Raw genomic sequence first — 19,344 nt, 5'->3', positions numbered from 1 at the left:
ACTATGTTATATTGCAATTTTCATAAAGACGGCCAAGTAAAACATTTGTAGGGAAACATTGTACTCTGGTTTCTTCTAAAGTTAGAAACACTATACTTCAGTAAAGCATACTTTAATTAAAATTTAAAGAATTATTGAACTCTCCCAATATCTGATGGATTAAAGTTGGCAAAAGTCAGAAAGTATTCGGCATGGAAAAGCTCCCTTTAATGGTCAGATGTAATGAGGCATTTTTTTAAGTGTTTTAGAATAACCCCTGGGAATACCGTCACTAGAAATACCAACTGGAGTATTTAATGAGTAAGCAAATGCCACATTCCTGGGTACCTACAAAAAAAATCTCACTTTCAGAGATGCACAAATTATGCATCTTATTAATGTACAGAAATAGATCTACAAATGGGCAATCAGGAAAAAACTGAAAATCCTCAAAAAGCTAAGTTCTTAGGAGAAATGAGTATATTGGGGGCAATAGTAAATAACTCCTTAAAAGAAGTAAATACAGTCCTCAAAGCAAAAGGGCGAGTCTGAGAGCAAGAGCCCCAGAGAAAGACGCCCGAAGGAAGTCATAGATACAGGAAGTGACTGTGGGTTTAGATGAATGGAAAATGAACTTACCAGTTCACAGCTATGTCCTTCCCAATTTGGGAGGTTAAGGGCAGGAAGAACATGAGAAACTCTTTTGAGAAGCTGCATAAGCTGACATTGAGGATCAAGGATTTCAAAAGCTTTGAATATAAAGAGGTGAGAGTTTTTTTTTTTGTTTTGTTTTGTTTTGTTTTTACTATTATTCTGGTCTGTTGGTTGAGCTCTGAGGTTAGCATCTTACAACACTTTAAAGTAAAACTAAAACAAACACATTATTTTTAAAATTGGCCATATCCAGAGCCCAGAAAAATATTTAAAAAAGTAACGTGTCCTTTCAGACACCTCATAAAAATTTGGGGAAGAGATATATGGAAATAGCTTTTAAACACTTGGCAAATAGAATAGGCTTCAGTTACATCAGATTATAGTTTTTAGTCTGACAGTTTGTGTCTGGATATACAACGGATTGATTTCATTAAGTTTGTTGGAAGAGTTATTGAAACAACAGGTTTCAATTATTTTGTTCTCCCTGAAATCTGGTTCACAAAATGGACCACTGAAATGAGAAAAATTGTTTCAGTTTATTTTAATGTGATTTCCTGAGTTGAGGGCATTTTCTACATATATATGTAGAAAGTCAAGTAGTTGCTTATGAATACAGCATTACTTTTCAACTATTCTATTAAAATAACATTATCTTAGATTTCAATAACATGTAATGTACATGTATTACACACATGAAAAGTCAATTCACATGGTCACTCACACTAAGGTGAATGCATATATCATTGTTCTCTGCATGTGATGCCCAGGGTATCACATGAAAATGTACAAATTGTCGTAAATGGAATTTCCCATCACTGTCTTCTTAGCATAAAAATGATGTGGTGATTATAGTGGGTAAACATAATAAAATTGTCAGAGATCTAATTTGACATATCACTAACCATTTAAGGTACAAAATAGCTGTTGATAAGAAATTTGGAAATGGATATAGCATGATCATAATATAGTAATTACAAATACTGCTACAAATTACAATTTTTAGAATTTAAGATATTTCATTAACACAAAACGGGCTTCAAATGCCTACTGAACTGATAAATCCCATTACCAACTGATTTGTTTCAATATGATGTGTTCATTGCTTCTATTTGGACCCATTAATAACTCACAGAGCTAAGAAGTATGGGCTTTCCTTGCATCTTTATTGTACTCAAACTCTTTATTCCCTGGAAGATAGTAAAGTTAAAACAATATTAATTTAATACCAATTTAAATTTTGCTGTATAACATTTTCAGTGTATATGAGAAGGTAATTTCTTTATGGACTCTGAGTTAAAATGAAATTTTAAGATTTCTAAGTTTATTATTGTTATTTCAAAAATTACGATTAAAATTATGCCATAGAAATCAAACTTAAGAATCATAATGTTCTAATAGAAAAAGAAGGAAAACAAGGGAATAGGTGATTGAGCTGACCGTAGAATATCATACAAGTGGAAAGTAAAAGCTCATGGCAGTGTAGAGATAGAACTTGATAAAGCAGTTGCAGTTCTGTGTGTCATCTTCTTAAATAGATATGAGATTGGAATTCACATGTTAGTGATATTCATTTCTAAAAATATCACAGAACACCAAAGTTAGAAGATTAATTTGGTTGTGATCCCAAGTTCATTGAATAGTATTTTATCTTACTGTGTGTATAAGTAATATGATAATGGTGATGGTCAAAATGAAACCTTACTTGAGGCCATGCATGGTACTAATAAGATATGAGCATTATTTTATGTAATTCTAACAATCTTATGATGCAGTTATAACTATTATATCATGCTTTTATTTATTAATTTAAGTGATATTTATTAAGTAAATTTGGTCTGCAATTTTATAGATGGTATAGCTATCATAAATTAAACCAATAAGCTCCTTGGAGTTGTAGAGTTTATTCAGGTTTAAAAGTGAGCAAAAACACACAAAAATAGTAAATGAGGAAATGGAGAAAATAGTGTTTTGGAATAAGTCAACAGGCGTAATAGGCAGACATTTTTCTAAAGCAGTGATATTTAAACTGATTTTTGAACTTTTGAATCAGTTATCTGCACAAAATGCTTGTGGGGATAATTTCAGGCAAATGGAACAGACTGCAGTTATCATGTTGTGAAAAATAAGTGTATATTTTTGACAAATCAAAGATACAGGGGATAGTAAGAGAAATCTAATGTCTGGATTACCAGAAGAAAAATACAGGATGTAGAATAATTTATAGTTAATGAATAGATAAAGGTTCAGAATGCTTCTATACTAATGAAATAAATGAAAACAATAAAAATATAAGAAATCCACAAAACTCTAAGCAGCATGAAATATGTAAATCTACCAGTTATTTCTGCAGAAAGCAAAGGCAAATAGGAGATATTTTAAAAGCCAGAAACAAAAAGATAAAAAATTCTAATGCTGTAAATGCTGTATACTGAATGGAGTCTTCCATGTAATAAAAAAAAAACTACCTATAATAATACCCTTTTGTAATCAAGGTAAAATGTATACATTTGAAAGCCAAAAGAGAGAGGGAAGAGAACAGAGAGAGAGGATAAGAAGGAGAAGGAGGGAGAGAAAATTAGTAACCAGCATAATTATACTGAAGGAAATACTAGAATGTACTGTTCAGGCAGGTGAAAAGTTAAAGATAAATATTCTATGTTTAAATAAATTTTGACTATATAAACCAAAAGAGCAATATTATTTAAAATTTATAACATAGACCTAATTAAGGCACAGCAAAGTAATAGGATATTCTTGTGGAGGAGGAAAAGGAGACTAAAAGGGCAGTTCATTGTTTAGAGAAGAACAAAAAGTAGTCAGCAATGTAAGACTCTTATAAGTCTGAGATACTTTAATGTGTTGAAGTTCCTCATGGAACCATTACTATTAAACGGTAATAAAATACTGTGTATAACATAGAAACAAATAGAATAGAAGCAGAAAAAACAAAAAAAGATACAGAATAAGGAAATCAAAGAGAGAAAAAATATATCATTAGAGAAACAAATAGAAAGCACTTATATTTATATACAATTATGTTATATACATATATGCATAAATATACATGTATATATACACACACATATATATAATTACGTTAATTGGCCAATGAAAAATACTTTCAAAATGGAAAAAAAAAAACTAAGTTATTTAGAAGAGAAACACTTAATCATAACCACAGGAAATTTGCAAATAAAAACAATGTAAAAGAATATTCCAATGAAACATTAACCTATATTAATGCCAGATGAACTAATTTTAAGAATAAAATACATTGCTAGAGATGAATGAAATGTTTAATATTGATAATAAAATCAATTCCTAAAAGGTTGTAAGAAATATATAAGAAGTTAATAATACTATTTTAAAATGCAGACTCACCAATTTACAGAAAACCAAGGGGAAATAGACAAATCTACAATTTCAGCAAAACATTTCTTAATAGCTAATAAAATAATAAAATAGTAACAAATTTCAAAATGTCAATGTATGGTTTTTGTTCATAAGTTAATTGATAAATCAGTAATAAAAGATAACTAGATTGTCCTTACAAACTTGGAAATCAAAGACTAAACAGTCCATTACCTATAAATTCACAATAGAATTAGAAAATATCTTTAACTGAATTATACCAAAGTAATACAGGTGATGACTTGAAGAATGCACAAAAGCAGTATAAAGACAAAAATACATAGCAGTAATGACCAGTAATATCTACGTAGCATAAATGAGAAAATTAATCTATCCCATCTATCTCAGTAAGTTAGGATTAAAAAAATTGACCTGTAGAATGCAGAAAGAAGGATATGACAATGATGAAAGCGAAGTAAAGAAACAGGAAAAAACAAAGCACACAATGGAGAGAATGAATAAAACAAACAACAAAAAATAGTTATTTGGAATGGTTTTAAAGTGTATAAAAATCCGGTGTGGTTAAATATAACCACATTTTTACCTCCCATTTTTTTCCTTCAGAAAAAGCACATCTAAGGTTTTTCTTTCATGGAATTAAATTAGTGACAAGATTCTCTTTCTCCTTCCCTCTGTCTCTTTCTATCTCTCCAATACCTATGTTTTCTAACCCTGTCTTTTTCTATCTCACCAATACCTATGTTTTCTAAATGGAACTGGCACTGTTTTGTGCCTGAAACCTTCTCATTTTAAAAATGCACTGGTGATGTATCCTATCTGAGCCACTAATACCTGGAAGCCAGATAGGAGAATGAAAAAAAGTTATTAATTGATTGGTGGACAGTGAGTAGGGAGGAAGGAGATAGATGGGAATGTTAATTCTAGTTAATAAACATGAATTCTGGAAACAATGACAAATAGAGAATGCTTTGGCCTGGCTTTGTTTCATGCAAGAGTTAGGCCTGGTTTTTCCTTTGGATGTACCTTACGCTTGCTGAGCAACTGCGGTTTTCTCCTCCTTACAGAGAAAGGTTTAAATTAGATTTTTCATGAAGTGATTCCTAGGCCTAAAGCTCCATGAAATAAGCTAAACTTATTTTTAAGTGTGTACAGCATGTGCATGTTGAGTGTCCTCAAATTACTAGTTATATTACTATGGTCAATTATACTTGGGAATTGTGCTTAATTGAAGGTGAAAGCACATTAGGTTTTTAATTTAAAAGCCACAGGTAAAACCACTCTAAAAATCCTATTTGGATCTCAGACCTGGTGATGCTTTTCTCTATAGACTGGGATTTTACAGTACATTAACCTGTTCATTCACATAATTAGAACAATAACCGAATGAGCTGTTGTATTAGGTAATACATGATAGCAATTCCATTCATCTCTACTAAGATTTAGATTATGAACATGAAACCACCTTTGAAGAAATGCAGAGAAAAATATATGCATAAAACATATGTGGTGGCTCATGCATGTAATCCCAGAACATCAAGAGGCCAAAATGGGAAGATTGCTTGAGGCCAAGAGTTCGAGATAAGCCTGAGAAATATAGTGAGATACTGTCCTTATCAAAAATAAATAAATAAATAAATAAATAATAAAATCAGCTGGGCATCGTGGCGCACCTGTTATCCTAGCTACTCAAGAAGCTGAGGTGAGAGGCTTGCTTAAGCCCAGGAGTTCCAGGTTACAGTGAGCTATTATGTCACTGCACTGTAGCTTGGATGACAGAGCGTGACCCTATCTACAAAAATAAAAATTAAAAAATGCATAGGAAATATTTTTTCCTCTTGAACACTCAGTAAGATTATGGTTATACAAATCATCAAAACATCAAAGACAGGAACTGTTAGTTTCTGTAGACTCCCCTTTCCTTATTTCCTGCAACACTCCATACTTCTACAATTTGCCACATCCTGTTTCTAAAATAGTTCTCACATCTGTCTCCTTCTCTCCAACACTGCTGGCTCACTATGGGTCAGTTTCTATTTCCAGTGTCAGGTCCCTCACATTCATCTCTCACACTGTTGATAAAATCATCTTCACCGGGTCATACCCTAGTTCAAAGGACCTCTAGTAACCTTCCAATTTTAGGCTAACTCCACATGCTTAGTGCCATCTCCAAGCATTGATCCCTTTGATTTCTGTCCTCAGATATATTTCTTACAAGCATTGCGTTTCTTTTTTTTTTTTAACTTTTGTTTTAAGTTTAGGGGTACATGTGAATGTTTGTTACATAGGTAAACACTTGTCACAGGGGTTTGCTGTACATATTGTTGCATCACCCAGGTAGTAAGCCCAGTACCCAATAGGTATCGTTTCTGTGCCTCTCCCTCCTCCCACCCACCACCGTCAAATACACCCCAGTTTCTGTTGTTTCCTTCTTTGTGTTCTTAAGTTCTTATCATTTAGCTCCAACTTATAAGTGAGAACATGTGGTATTTGGTTTTCTCTTCCTGAATTAGTTTGCTAAGGATAATAGCCTCCAGCTCCATCCATGATCCCTCAAAAGACACGATCTCATTTTTTTTTTATGGCTGCATGGTTTTCCAATCATAATAGGTGTTAATATTGCTCAGGTTGTGACCATTATCAACCCCTAGTTCTGCATATCAAGGAGAATACATGGAAAGGCAAAGATCTTGCACTAGCATATTTAATTTTATACCTGATGAGATTGTAGGATCCAGGAGAAACTCATATTAATATTTGATACGGGCCAGGCGTAGTGGCTCATGCCTGTAATTCCAGCACTTTTAGAGCCCGAGGCGGGCAGATCACATGAGGTCAGGAGTTCAAGACCAGCCTGGCCAACATGGTGAAACCCCATCTCTACTAAAAATACAAAAATTAGCCAAGCATGGTGGTGCACGCCTGTAATCCCAGCTACTAGGGAGGCTGAGGCAGGAGAACCGCATGAACCTGGGAGGTGGAGGTTACAGTGAGCTGAGCTTGCACCATTGTACTCCAGCCTGGGAGAGAGACCAACACTCCATCTCAAAAAACCAACCAACAAACAAAAATACTTGATATCGTTTGGCTGTGTCGCCACCCAAATCTCATCTTGTATTTTAGCTCCCATAATTCCCACAGGTTGTGGGAGGGACCTGGTGGGAAATAATTGAATGATGGGGGCAGTGTCCATGAAACTGTTCTCATGATAGTAAGTAAGTCTCACGGGATCTCATGGTTTTATAAGGAGTTTCCCCATTCATTTGGTTCTCATTCTGTCTTGGCTGCCACCATGTAAGATGCGCCTTTTGCCTTCTGCCATGACTGTGAGGCCTCCTCAGCCACATGGAAGTGTGAGCCCATTAAACCTCTTTATCTTTATAAATTACCCAGTCTCAGGTATGCCTGTATCAGTGGCATGAAAATGGACTAATACAATACTTAATATCAATACTGAAAAAAACAGTGATGCCTGCTTCTGGTTAACTGTCTCATATATATTTCCATCATCTGAAAATAAGTCAAAATTACTGTAAGTCAAAACTTTCTTTGCATACTCTTCTCATCAAATGCATTCACTGAGCTCCTTAGGAGGGATGAAGTGCCTCCCAGCGTCTCAGAAGCAGAATAATGAAACATGTTGCTTATATGATTTTCTCTATATCCATCCCACACACATACACAAGAGAACAAAAACATCTCAGTGGTTTAACACTATGTGTTTTATTTCTCATTCATGGCACACTTCAACGAAGATTGTATATTTCACATGAGTGGCAATCCCTGAAGTAATAACCTGGTTTTACAGTCTCCTTACCTCTTTGATGCCACTGTTTCCAGCATGTGACCCCCATGGTTACCACAGAAAGAGAAGAAAGAATAGAAAATGTCTTTGAAGCCCAGTGGAAACTTCAGACTGAACCTGGGTATTCTATTAGGTTGGTGCAAAAGTAATTATGATTTTCGCTATTACTTTTCATTGCAAAAACCGTAATTACTTTTCCACCAATCTGATATTATAAAGGTTTGGTATTCATATTCTATGCAAATTTACAATATAAAATCTAAGAAAAAATCCTCTATCAGTTTGCAAGTTTCCTCTTTCTCTTATAACAGGTTGCTACAAATGTAGTAATTTTAAAGAATGTAGATTTATTATCTCTCAGTTCTATAGGCCAAACATCCAAGCTGGCTCAGCTGGTTTCTTTGGTCTCGGTTTCACAAGGGCAAAATCAAGCTGTTGGCTGACTTGGCTCTTTGTCAGGAGACTCTTGGAAGAACTGGCTCCTATGCTCATTCAAATTGTTGCTCAAATCCAGTGCCCAGTGGTTGTAAAACTGCAGTCCCCGTTTCCTTAATGGCCAGCGGTCAATCTTAGCCTACAGAGACCTCCCACCTCCTAACACTTCAAAACTCTCTCACCTTCCTTTCTTCCTCTTGTCTTCTGACTTCATCTTCTGACACATTTCTCAGCCCCTAACCAAAGAAAAATTATCTGTCTTTTATGGCTTCTGTGATTATGTTGAACACGTCTGAATAATTCAGAATAATGTCATTATTTTCAGGGGAGCTGATTAATCACTTTAGTTACATCTGCAAAGTCCCCTGACAGCAGTACTGAGATTTGTGTTTGGATTAATTACCTGAAAATGGGAATCTTCAGAACTCTGCTTACCACAATCAGTAACACTAACTTGAACTACAACCACACAATTTATTTATTTATAGTCACCCTAATCTTTCATAACAAAAACATACAAATATTCTATGGTTAGGCACAATGGCTCATGCCTGTAACTCCAGCACTTTGGGAGGCTGACGCTGGAGGATTGCTTGAGCCTAGAAGTTTGTGATCAGCCTGGACAACAATATGAGACTCCACCCCTTAAAAAAAATTAAAAAATACATACAGATGTTTTAAAACAAATACAGAAGCTTAAAGTCATTAATGTAAATACATAGATTTAAGAAATAAATTTAAATTTTAAAGTGATAGTCCTTGTTGAGATACATATTATTATGAAACTTGTGGATGAGCAAATAATCATAATATATGAGCAATTAGCAGGAGGCAGAATAAATCCTCTGTAGTAATATATAACAGAATTGAGGATATAATGGAAAGTCCCCTTTAATACTTACACTTTAAAGTATCAGCATCTAAAAGATAAATAGACAGACAAAGATAAGACAGAAAGGAAGATACCAGTAAAAATATCCAAGAATGGATCATTTAGAATCCAAGCAAAAAGGATGTTACAGTAAATAGCACATTTGAAAAAAAAAAAAAAAGTTCAATTAACTATTGTATTGTTACTACCCTTTTCCTTTGGGTAAGGGTAGTATTATTAAGGTATTTATTTACATACCCTATGATCATATTTTAAGAACCAAGTTTAAAGTCCATAATAGGACTTTATTTAAAAGGTTCACTTTTGGAATTGGTTAAATTCCTTCATATGTAATGTTAAAAGGTAACAGAAGAAAATGGTCCAAATAATTGAAACAAAACAATTTGTATGCATCCACTAGAAAAAAAGCAAAACAAAGCAACAACAACAACAACAAACTGTTTAAAGTTTCAATCAGCTATAATTATGTTTTACATTCATCAAATTAATGGGATAGTTGTTCAACCTATATATTTAAAAGTCTACATTTGCAGATAATGAATGAATTATTGACTTTTTGGATATATGTAATTAATTCTATGAGTAGTAAATGCTGGGATTGAGCAAGGTGTCCAAGAGGCTTATTAGGGGTTAATACCTGTGAAAGATAAAATGAGGACAAATTGGAGTTGGAGAAAGAAATTCTTCGACTGCAATGCATATATGATACATGTAAGGAAAGAAAGAAAAGAAGAAAACGCAAAGAGAGACTCAGACCACAGTGCAGAAGTACAACATGGAGTTCCAGAGCAAAGACTGCCTATTAGAGGAGTCCCATGTTGAAAAGTAATGGGCAGACCCAATACCAGCTCAATCATTGGCTGGGGCTTCCTTGAAGGAGTGTGGCCTCAGTTAGAAAGATGTGTCTGATCCAGAAGTCTGTAAGAACTGAAGACTGCCAGCTAGCTACACTCCTTACATGTTCTTTTGTGAATTAGTATGTTCATTTGTGAACAGTTATTTGAACTGTACAAATTACTCTCACCATCCATAATTTGCACATCATAAAACTTCTTTTTCAAATATAGGTGAGGTCCAAGATTCCTGTGGTCCTTTTTCTCTGAGGCTGGTAGGAAACAAATGTAAGATAGAGGTTAGTGGAATTAACTACAGCTCTTATCAATGAAGATAACTTCAAGATTGATAATGATCATTTTCCTACAAAACTACACCTGCTACTCATAGTATTTGGCTTGTGGTGTGGTAAAAATTCCCATTCCAGAGACATCAGAGCCCTGTTAACTATGCATTTCTTAGAAAGGTTACTGCATATATCCATTCACATTCACAATTATGACACAGAGAGAGAGAGAGAGTAAAAAGAGTAATGCAACAGGACCATTTGAGTCCAAAAGACATTCCTGCCTGGGCCCATAATGTTAATAGCAACTCTATTTCTTACTGCCTGTCATGGTTAATTATAGTGCCAAGATGGTGATTCTTTAGTTTTGGTCCTCTGATCTCTGGCCAGGGAGAGTCCAAACAGAATACATATTTTATATTTGCCCACATATTTACTGCTTTTGATTCTCTCTTTAACTTTTAAGTTCAGGGGCACATGTGCAGAATGTGCAGGTTTATTACATGGGTAAACATGTGTCATGGGGATTTGTTGTACAGATTATTTCATCACCCTGGTATTAAGCCTAGTGTCCATTAGTTGTTTTTCCTCATCCTCTCCCTTCTCCCATCCTTTGCCCTCCCATAGTTCCCAGTATGCATTGTTCCCCTCTATATGTCCATGTGTTCTCATCATTCACTTCCCACTTATAAATGAGAACATGTGGTATTTGATTTTTTGTTCCTGTCTTAGTTTGCTAAGGATAGTGTCCTCCAGCTCCATCCATGTCCCTGCAAAGGAGATGATCTAATGCTTTTTGTAATGGCTCCACAGTATTCAATGGTGTCTGTGTACCACATTCTCTTTGTTCAGTCTATCATTGATGGGCATTTAGGTAGATTCCATGTCTTTGCTCTTGTGAATATTGCTGCAGTGAGTAAACAAGTGCATGTGTCTTTATAATAGAACAATTCATAATCCTTTGAGTATATACACAGTAATGGGATTACTGGGTTGAATGGTACTTCTGTCTCTAGGTTTTAGAGGAATTGCCATATTGTCTTCCACAATGGTTGAACTAATTTACACTCCCACCACCAGTGTAAAAGCATTTCTTTTTCTCCACAATCTCTCTAGCGCCTGTTATTTTTTGACTTTTTAATAACAGCCATTCTGACTGGTGTGAGATGTTATCTCATTGTGGTTTCGATTTGCATTTCTCTAATGATCAGTGATGCTGAGCTTTTGTACATGTGATTGTTGGCCACATGTATGTCTTCTTTTGAGAAGTATCTGTTTATGCCCTTTGCCCAATTTTAATGGGGTTGTTTGTTTTCAGAAATTTGTTTAAGCTCCTTATAGATGCTGAATATTAGACCTTTGTCAGATGAATATTTTACAAAATTTTTCTCCCATTCTGTAGTTTATCTCTTTACTCTGTTAATAGTTTATTTTGCTGTGCAGAAGTTCCTTAGTTTAATCAGATCCCATTGTCAATTTTTGCTTTTGTTGCAGTTACTTTTAGATTCTCATCAGTTTTTTCCCATAGATTTAGATTTGAACCTCACAACAATTTGCTTCTCCTTGATTGTCTTAATGTAAGATTGTATTGTAATATAGGTCTGCTACTGATGAATTATTCTAGCTTTTAAATGTCTGGAAATGTCTGTCATTCACCTTTAGTTTTGAAAACTATTTATGCTTAGTGTAGAATTTTAGGGTGACAGTTTGAATTTTTGTTGTGAGGCTAGAAATATGTGTTCTAGCTCCTTCTAAAGAGATGGCAAGCTTGCAGATGTTTTCAAGCCACCAGGGTCGATTGCATTATAGTAGAAAGTTTGTGTGTGTGTGTGTGTGTGTGTGTGTGTGTGTGTGTGTGTTTGGAAGAGATTCACTAAAGTTCAGCTTAAGTAAAATCATAAGAAAGTAATGGAACTTACCTTTGTCATTAAAGTGATCAATAGTTCACTGAGCACGAGAGAGATTAAGGCCTGATTTAATTTTTTTTCTAATTTTGAAAATGAGAAGCCTCGCCATGTGCGGTGGCTCACACCTGTAATCCCCGCACTTTGGGAGGCCGAGGTGGGCGGATCATCGAAGGTCGGGAGTTCGAGACCAGCCTGACCTGGGTGTGGTGGCAGGTGCCTGTAGTCCCAGCTACTCGAGAGGCTGAGTCAGGAGAATCGCTAGAACCCAGGAGGCGAAGGTTGTGATGAACTGAGATCGCACCAGTGCACTCCAGCCTGAGCAATAAGAGCAAGACTCCATCTCAAAAAAAAAAAAAAAAAAAAAGAGAGAGAGAAAAAAAGAATGAAAATGAGAGGCCTCAACTTAATATAGTATAAGCGTATATTTACATCAGAGGGGAGTACTCCGATAACCCAAGTGTGAGTGAGTGCTCCTTCTATTTTGTGTTCTAGATGATTCACTGACTTTAGTTTTGGATCCTGATTTATAAATCAATTTAAGATGTAAATCTCTCGCTGGATGCCAAATGTGCCGTATTTCTGATGATATTGCTTAAGAAAAGATGTGAATAGTATAACTCAGGAGCAGACAATTTGCAGAAGTAATCAGCCCCTTCATAATCACCACAGCATGTCATCAACTCTCCAATTTAAAGTCAACTCTGAAGAGGGGAGGAGAAGAAAAATCTCCCTAGAGTATCTGAGTTTACCTAAAGATACTGTCAGTTTGTTTTATGTTGCTGTAACTGAATACCTGAGGCTGGGTAATTTACAAAGAATAGAAATATATTTCTTACAGTTGTGGAGACTGGAAAACCCCAGGTCGAAGGGCCACATCTGATGATGGCCTTCTTGCAGTGGAGACTCCCTGCAGAGTCTTGAGGCAGGGCAGGATATCACATGGCGAGAGGGCTCAGGACAGAAAAACTGGCTTTTATAACAGATCCACTGTTGTGCTAACTAACCTACTCCCCTGATAACTTATTACTCTTTTAATCCATCAATATATAAATGGGCTAATCCATTCCTGAGGGTAGAGCACTCATAACCTGACCACCTCCCAAAGGTGCCACCTCCTGCACTGGGGAACAAGTTTCCAAAACACAAACTTTTGGTAGATATTAAGTTGGTGCAAAAGTAGTTGTGGTTTCTGTCATCACTTTCAACGACAAAAACACAATTACTTTTGTACCAACATAATGCATTCAAACTATATCAGATGCTTAAGATTACATTTTCTTTTTCCAGGTGGAAATGAAGCTCAAAATAATCACTAGATTTATATAAAAATATTTCTAATCTTAGCATACATGAGATTTTCTACTGAAAATCTTGTTTTAGAAATATTAACATAAATATTTTTTATTTAGAGAATAAATATTTGAAAAGGAATGATGTTTCTTACAAGTAAAAATGAACATTCTAGAACAGTTATGAGTTGTTTTAACAGCATTTGTAAAAAATAATGTTTTATATTTCTGAACCAGGACTTACAATGCCAGACAAGAAGATTTCTAACAAAGGGTATCCGAATTTCACATGAATTTTGTGAAGGGTGCGTTGTGAAAGAAAGGGATCCTGACAAGACCAGGAAGACTTCAAATGAAGATTTGACTAGAGAGGAAACAAAAACTAAAATGAGAAAGGACATTGGGTGTAAAGAAAGAAAAAGAATGAAAAGATTTTTGCATTTAGATAATCTTCAAGGATCTTCCTATAAGAGAGCTAATCATTTCATCTGACTTTCATAAAGCCACTTGGCTTTTGTTTTAATACATAAAGAATGTTTCAATAAATTGTATAGATCAGTGTTTAGCATGTGTTTTTAATTTTTTTCCTACCAAGATAGCTTTTAAGATTTTTTTCCCGAGTTAACTCTGCTAATGAGATTTAATGCCACAAATGTACTGTATGTTCATTTTATCTACTTTGTATTTTTATAATAAAAATTTTAAGATTTTTTTTTACCACCTCCAAAAATCTACTGAGGTCATATTGTCCCCCATTAAGAATGAATACTAGTAATCAATAATTTTATTTTTATGGTTGTTACTTTGTGCATTTTTTACTTTCAGTGTATTTTGAAGATAATCATTTTGAGAAAATAATTAAATATAGATCAAGTCATGTTAGTTTTGTTAAAGATTACAAAAATATGCTCTAATGATTGCAGCTCAGCTGAAAATTAAGAAAGTGCTTTTATTTGCAGAGCTACTTGGAACTTAATGATGGATGAAATGCACACAAAGTAAAGTATTACTATAAAGTAATAAAATGTTCTTAGATTTAAGACTCCTTCAAGGATAAATTTCACCTCTGGCCTTACTGAGAACTCATTTTGCTGAAAATGACCACAGGTGGTCTCTGATCCTAGTATCCCTATTCACTCAATTAACCACCTGTGTAATCTTGTTCATGTCACTTAACCTTAGGGTGACTGTAAAGATTTTTATCTAAGTATGAACACTCTTGAAAATGCAAGTGGGTCATTTCTACTATTTTTGGTAATATTAGTTTATTGTGGGACTGAGCACATAAGTAAGTTTGTGCACCGCCATCAGAAAACTAAATTACACGAATTATTCTCTCATAGGCTCTCTAGTTTATTAATTGTAATTTGTGTCCACATATATTCTAATCCAAAACAGAGAACCAACTGGCCAAAGGGCACCCAAGTTGACCCAGCTTAACAAGTATTGTTTTCATTTTAAATGAATAAAATAACTTCTGATTTTATATCAGTTTCTACAATGCTTGATTGCTAAATGTTCATTTCCAAGTAGTGTCTGATTCAATTCATGTTGTTGTTGTTTGTTTTTTGAGATGGATTTTCGCTCTTGTTGCCCAAACTGGAGTGCAATGGCACGATCTCGGCTCACCACAACCTCTGCCTCCCCGTTTCAAGCGATTCTCCTGCCTCAGCCTCTCGAGTCACTGAGATTACAGGCATGCGCCACCATACCTGGCTAATTTTGTATTTTTAGTTGAAACAGGATTTCTCCATGTTGGTTAGGCTGGTCTTGACCTGAGATGATCCACCGGCCTTGGCCCCCTAAAGTGTTGGGATTATAGGTGTGAGCCACTGCGCCTGGCCTCCTGTGTGTTTTTAAATTATGTGACTGGGGAACAGAATTTGAACCATGTTTAACTTACCAAATCAAGTCTCCAGTCTCAAGATTAATGGCATCCTTCTATGAAACTTCCATTGAAAACATTCGAAGTTTGCCTCGCAATTCTTTCTAAGTGTTATGCCTTTCTGTTCTGTTATTCTGTTATTAATGATATAAGCCTAAGTATGGTATCAGTGTGTAGCCCATTACTATGAATCAAGGCTAACATCCTAAACATCAGGAATGGATTATCTTTTCAACATCCCTATTTCTCTAGAGTCCTGCAAAAACTGTGGAAGAAGTGAATGTATCAATCACAGATAAAAATTTAAGGTGAAGTAAAACATTTGTATTTAAATAAAAACCCTAGTAAAGAAATTGAATGACCGTATTTGTAAACCTCAGAAATTATTTTTTAAATCATTAGAGTCACACTCTCTGAATCTTATAGTTAACCAAGTCTTCATGACATAACCAAGAAGTTGAGAAATACACTTTAAAATATCACTAGGAAAGACTGTTGGCTTCCCCATTGGGCTTTCTGTGCTGTTCAGAAATAAGTAAACTAAATCTTATTTGAACACACCTAGAGAAAATAAGACTCTATTTGAAAGTAGGAATATGGTACACAAAACAAAACAAATAGTTCAAAATCCGAGTTTCAGGATGTACACACGTGAAGCTGACTTTCAAAGACCTCTTGGATACGGAGGCCCTCTTTTTGTCTTATTTATCACATTGTTTAATTCTTACTCATTATGTATGTACTGTCCTAGAAAGTGAAGAAAATGACAGCTTCCAATATCTATTAATGATGATTATTACAATTGCAGAGAAATGGAAGGACATCATTATTTCCAGTAAAAAAATTTCTATGGAAGATTTTTAATAGCCTAAATTACTTGAATCTCTACTACAAGACAAGTAAATGAACTGTGGCTAAAGAACAGGGATTGCAAAAGCATTGCCAAGCCAATATAAAGAGCTTCATATGCTGATTGGTGCAAATTAAATTCAGTGCCTATACCTGGAGCAAAAGATGTTAATGGTCAAAAGTCTGTACAAACTTAGTTGCTACCATTCACGTGATTTTGGAATAAGGTGAAATGCTCATTCAAGAAAATAGAGATCCTGAGCAAAGAACAACACAATTGTCCATTTTACCTTTTTTTTTTTTTTTGAGATGGAGTCTTGCTCTGTCACCCAGGCTAGAGTAAGGCGGCACAATCTCGGCTCACTGCAACCTCCCGTTCCCGGGTTCAACTGATTATCCTGCCTCAGTTTCTCCAGTAGCTGGGATTACAGGTGCCCATCATTGCACCTGGCTAACTTTTCTATTTTCAGTAGAGATGGGGTTTCACCATCTTGGGGAGGCTGGTGTGAAACTCCTAATCTCATGATCCACCCACCTCGGCCTCCCAAAGTGCTGGGATTACTGGTGTGAGCCACTGCACCAGGCGAATTTTACCTCTTAACAGTTAAAATTGTACCAGGACCAGGTATATATTATTTACATTAAGCAGAATTTGTTTATATTTATAATTTAATTGATTTTAATTATCTCTGGAGTTATGCAAGTCAAGTTTTTATAATATTCAAAATATTCCAAAAATAGATGTCTAAACATTTGATTCAGTTAACATTATACTCTAGCAAGTTCTTTCAAATATATATTTATATGTCATTCTGATTTGCAACATATGTATGATAATATGATATAAATAATTGAACAAGAAAGTAAAGAATGAAATGGACTAATTAAATTTTACATAACAGATGACATTATGGTTCTATTATTTTTTAGCTAACATTTTATCTTTAGTAAAGATGTAAAATGTCATTTCCAAGATCTTATTAAGTGAACACACCTCTCACATCAGAAGGAATTTTTTTGCCTTTCATTTGTGGTGCTTATTGTTTATTTTAAATTCTAGTCTAGCAACTGTTAGGAAATTCCTCTCATTTTCTTTGTAAATTCAAAATATGATGCTTGGGAACTCATAGTTCAGAAGTGGTTTAGGTCAGTTTTCGAAGTTTACATTCTTCCAGTGATAATATTTAAGTATTATCTACTAGATACATAGCTAACACTTAGGAAATACCAGATACTTAGATAATATTAGATACCTACCTAATAGTTAGATATTATCTACTAGGTAAAATACAAAGGAAAATTTCAACACTCAACACAATTTTATCTATTTTTAACACAATAACACTGTGAACTGTGTCTGGTATTTAAGATAAAGAGTGGTGTACATTTTACTGATTAACCAATAACCATATTTAATAAAACCATTTATAGTTGTTAAAACTTTGCTGCATCTTAGTAATCACTTTTTTTCATTATTATTAGTTTTTTTATATCCAAGTCATTATCCAGCCAATTGAGCTTTAATATAAGAAAATCTCCTTGTTTTGTTTTCTGGGAACATGATCCCCTCTCCATTTTTGACCAGCTTTCCCACATTCCAGATACTGTGCTCACAGATATATTTTAAAACCTGAGGATATAATGTAACTTGGCTACAGAAAACAATATACTAAGAGAGTTAAATAATCTCTATTACATTATTCCCTGAATAGATTTTTGAATTATTTTTTTGCAGTGAAACTTGTTATAGATTAAATTGTGTCATCCCAAAAGATCTTGAACTGTGTATTCCCTTACCTGTGCATATAACCTTTTACGGAAACAGGATCTTTGCAGCTAATCAAGATAACCAACCCAATGTCACTGGTGTCCTTCTGAAATAGACAAACTTGGACACAGAGACAGACACAAAAGGGGGAAGAATATGAAGACACACAGAGAAAAACGATAACAAGCCAAGTAATGCCAGAAGCTACCAGAATGTGGAAAAGGCCTGGACCAGATTCTCCCTCCCCATTCTCAGAAGGTACTAATCCTACCTACACCTTGATTTCAGACTTCCAGCCTTCAGAACAATAAAACAATGCATTTTTCTATTGTTTAAGTTACCCAGTATGTGCTACTTAGTTATGACAGTCCCAGGAATCTAATACAATCCTCCTTTGAGATTCCAGATTTTTGTCACCTCTATATAGATTTAATGTAATTGAATGTGTTTATCACAGTGTATATTTCTTCAGATATGACACCATCTTGTAAAATATAAATAACTTATACAACATAAATGACATCGTGCTAAGCGTTTTGTTCTCTATTTTGCCCATTTTATTATTTTTCATTGAATTTCTTATTGCTCAGGGCTATTTCAGAATGAGTAGACATTTTGGAAATTATCTTTTTCTTATTAAAACATTGTAATATATGCAGAAATCCTTATTAAAATTTGGAGGTTACTAGCCATTTTCCTTTAGAGTTCAGCGAATTTAGTTAGTTCTTTACCTTCATATTATCTTCCATTTAATTAAAAGATTTTATACTATCATTAATTTTATAAATTTTAGTTCATTTTAAAAATTCAGAGAATGCTCAATTTAAATTCAGTATTATAGCAATATTCTGGGAAGCAATATTCTGGGAAGTAGAAAATACATCTCTTATTTCTATTACTATGAAAGCAAGTAATTTATAGTTGACCACATATTAAAACTCCCATAGGTACTTCATGGGATGGAAAAAATATAAAATAGAGAAATGACAAAAAGGTAATTATTATATAAAATTTTAATCAAATGTAATAGCAAATAGTAGGAACTAACCAGTCACTTTGTTTTAAAAAATCTAAGTGATACCAGTATCTACAAGTCTTTAGCAATTTTTCTCCTTTGTGTCACAAAACTTCTGATGACTTTTGAATGCTGGAAAACTATTCAAGTGAATTTCTTTCCCATTTGTATTAACAGTACTGCTTCTTTTTAAAGAAATGATTCCATCACATTCTCCGAGTACGTTTTTAACTTATATTCAACTTATTCTCTAATGATTAAAAAATACTGCAGTATATTTATACTTTCTAAATCAATTTAGCATTTAAGCAATCTTTAGAATTTAAATATTGGCCGGGCGCGGTGGCTCAAGCCTGTAATCCCAGCACTTTGGGAGG

The 19,344-nt window shown here is 34.4% G+C and overlaps 1 long non-coding RNA gene across 1 annotated transcript in view; it reads left to right on the top strand.

The window, feature by feature from the left end:
- Positions 1-620: 620 nt before the first annotated feature.
- The window catches only part of LOC105500825, a 153,925-nt gene continuing 135,201 nt past the window's right edge, over positions 621-19,344 (top strand). Inside the window, exon 1 of the long non-coding RNA XR_001000088.1 lies at positions 621-744. This is a non-coding gene — a long non-coding RNA (uncharacterized LOC105500825). The remainder of the gene's footprint in view (positions 745-19,344) is intronic.

Source organism: Colobus angolensis, unplaced genomic scaffold (genome assembly GCF_000951035.1).
Source record: "Colobus angolensis palliatus isolate OR3802 unplaced genomic scaffold, Cang.pa_1.0 Scaffold69, whole genome shotgun sequence".
NCBI lineage: Eukaryota > Metazoa > Chordata > Mammalia > Primates > Cercopithecidae > Colobus > Colobus angolensis.
Note: the sequence above shows the minus strand (reverse complement) of the source record. Positions and strands in the feature narration are given on the sequence as shown.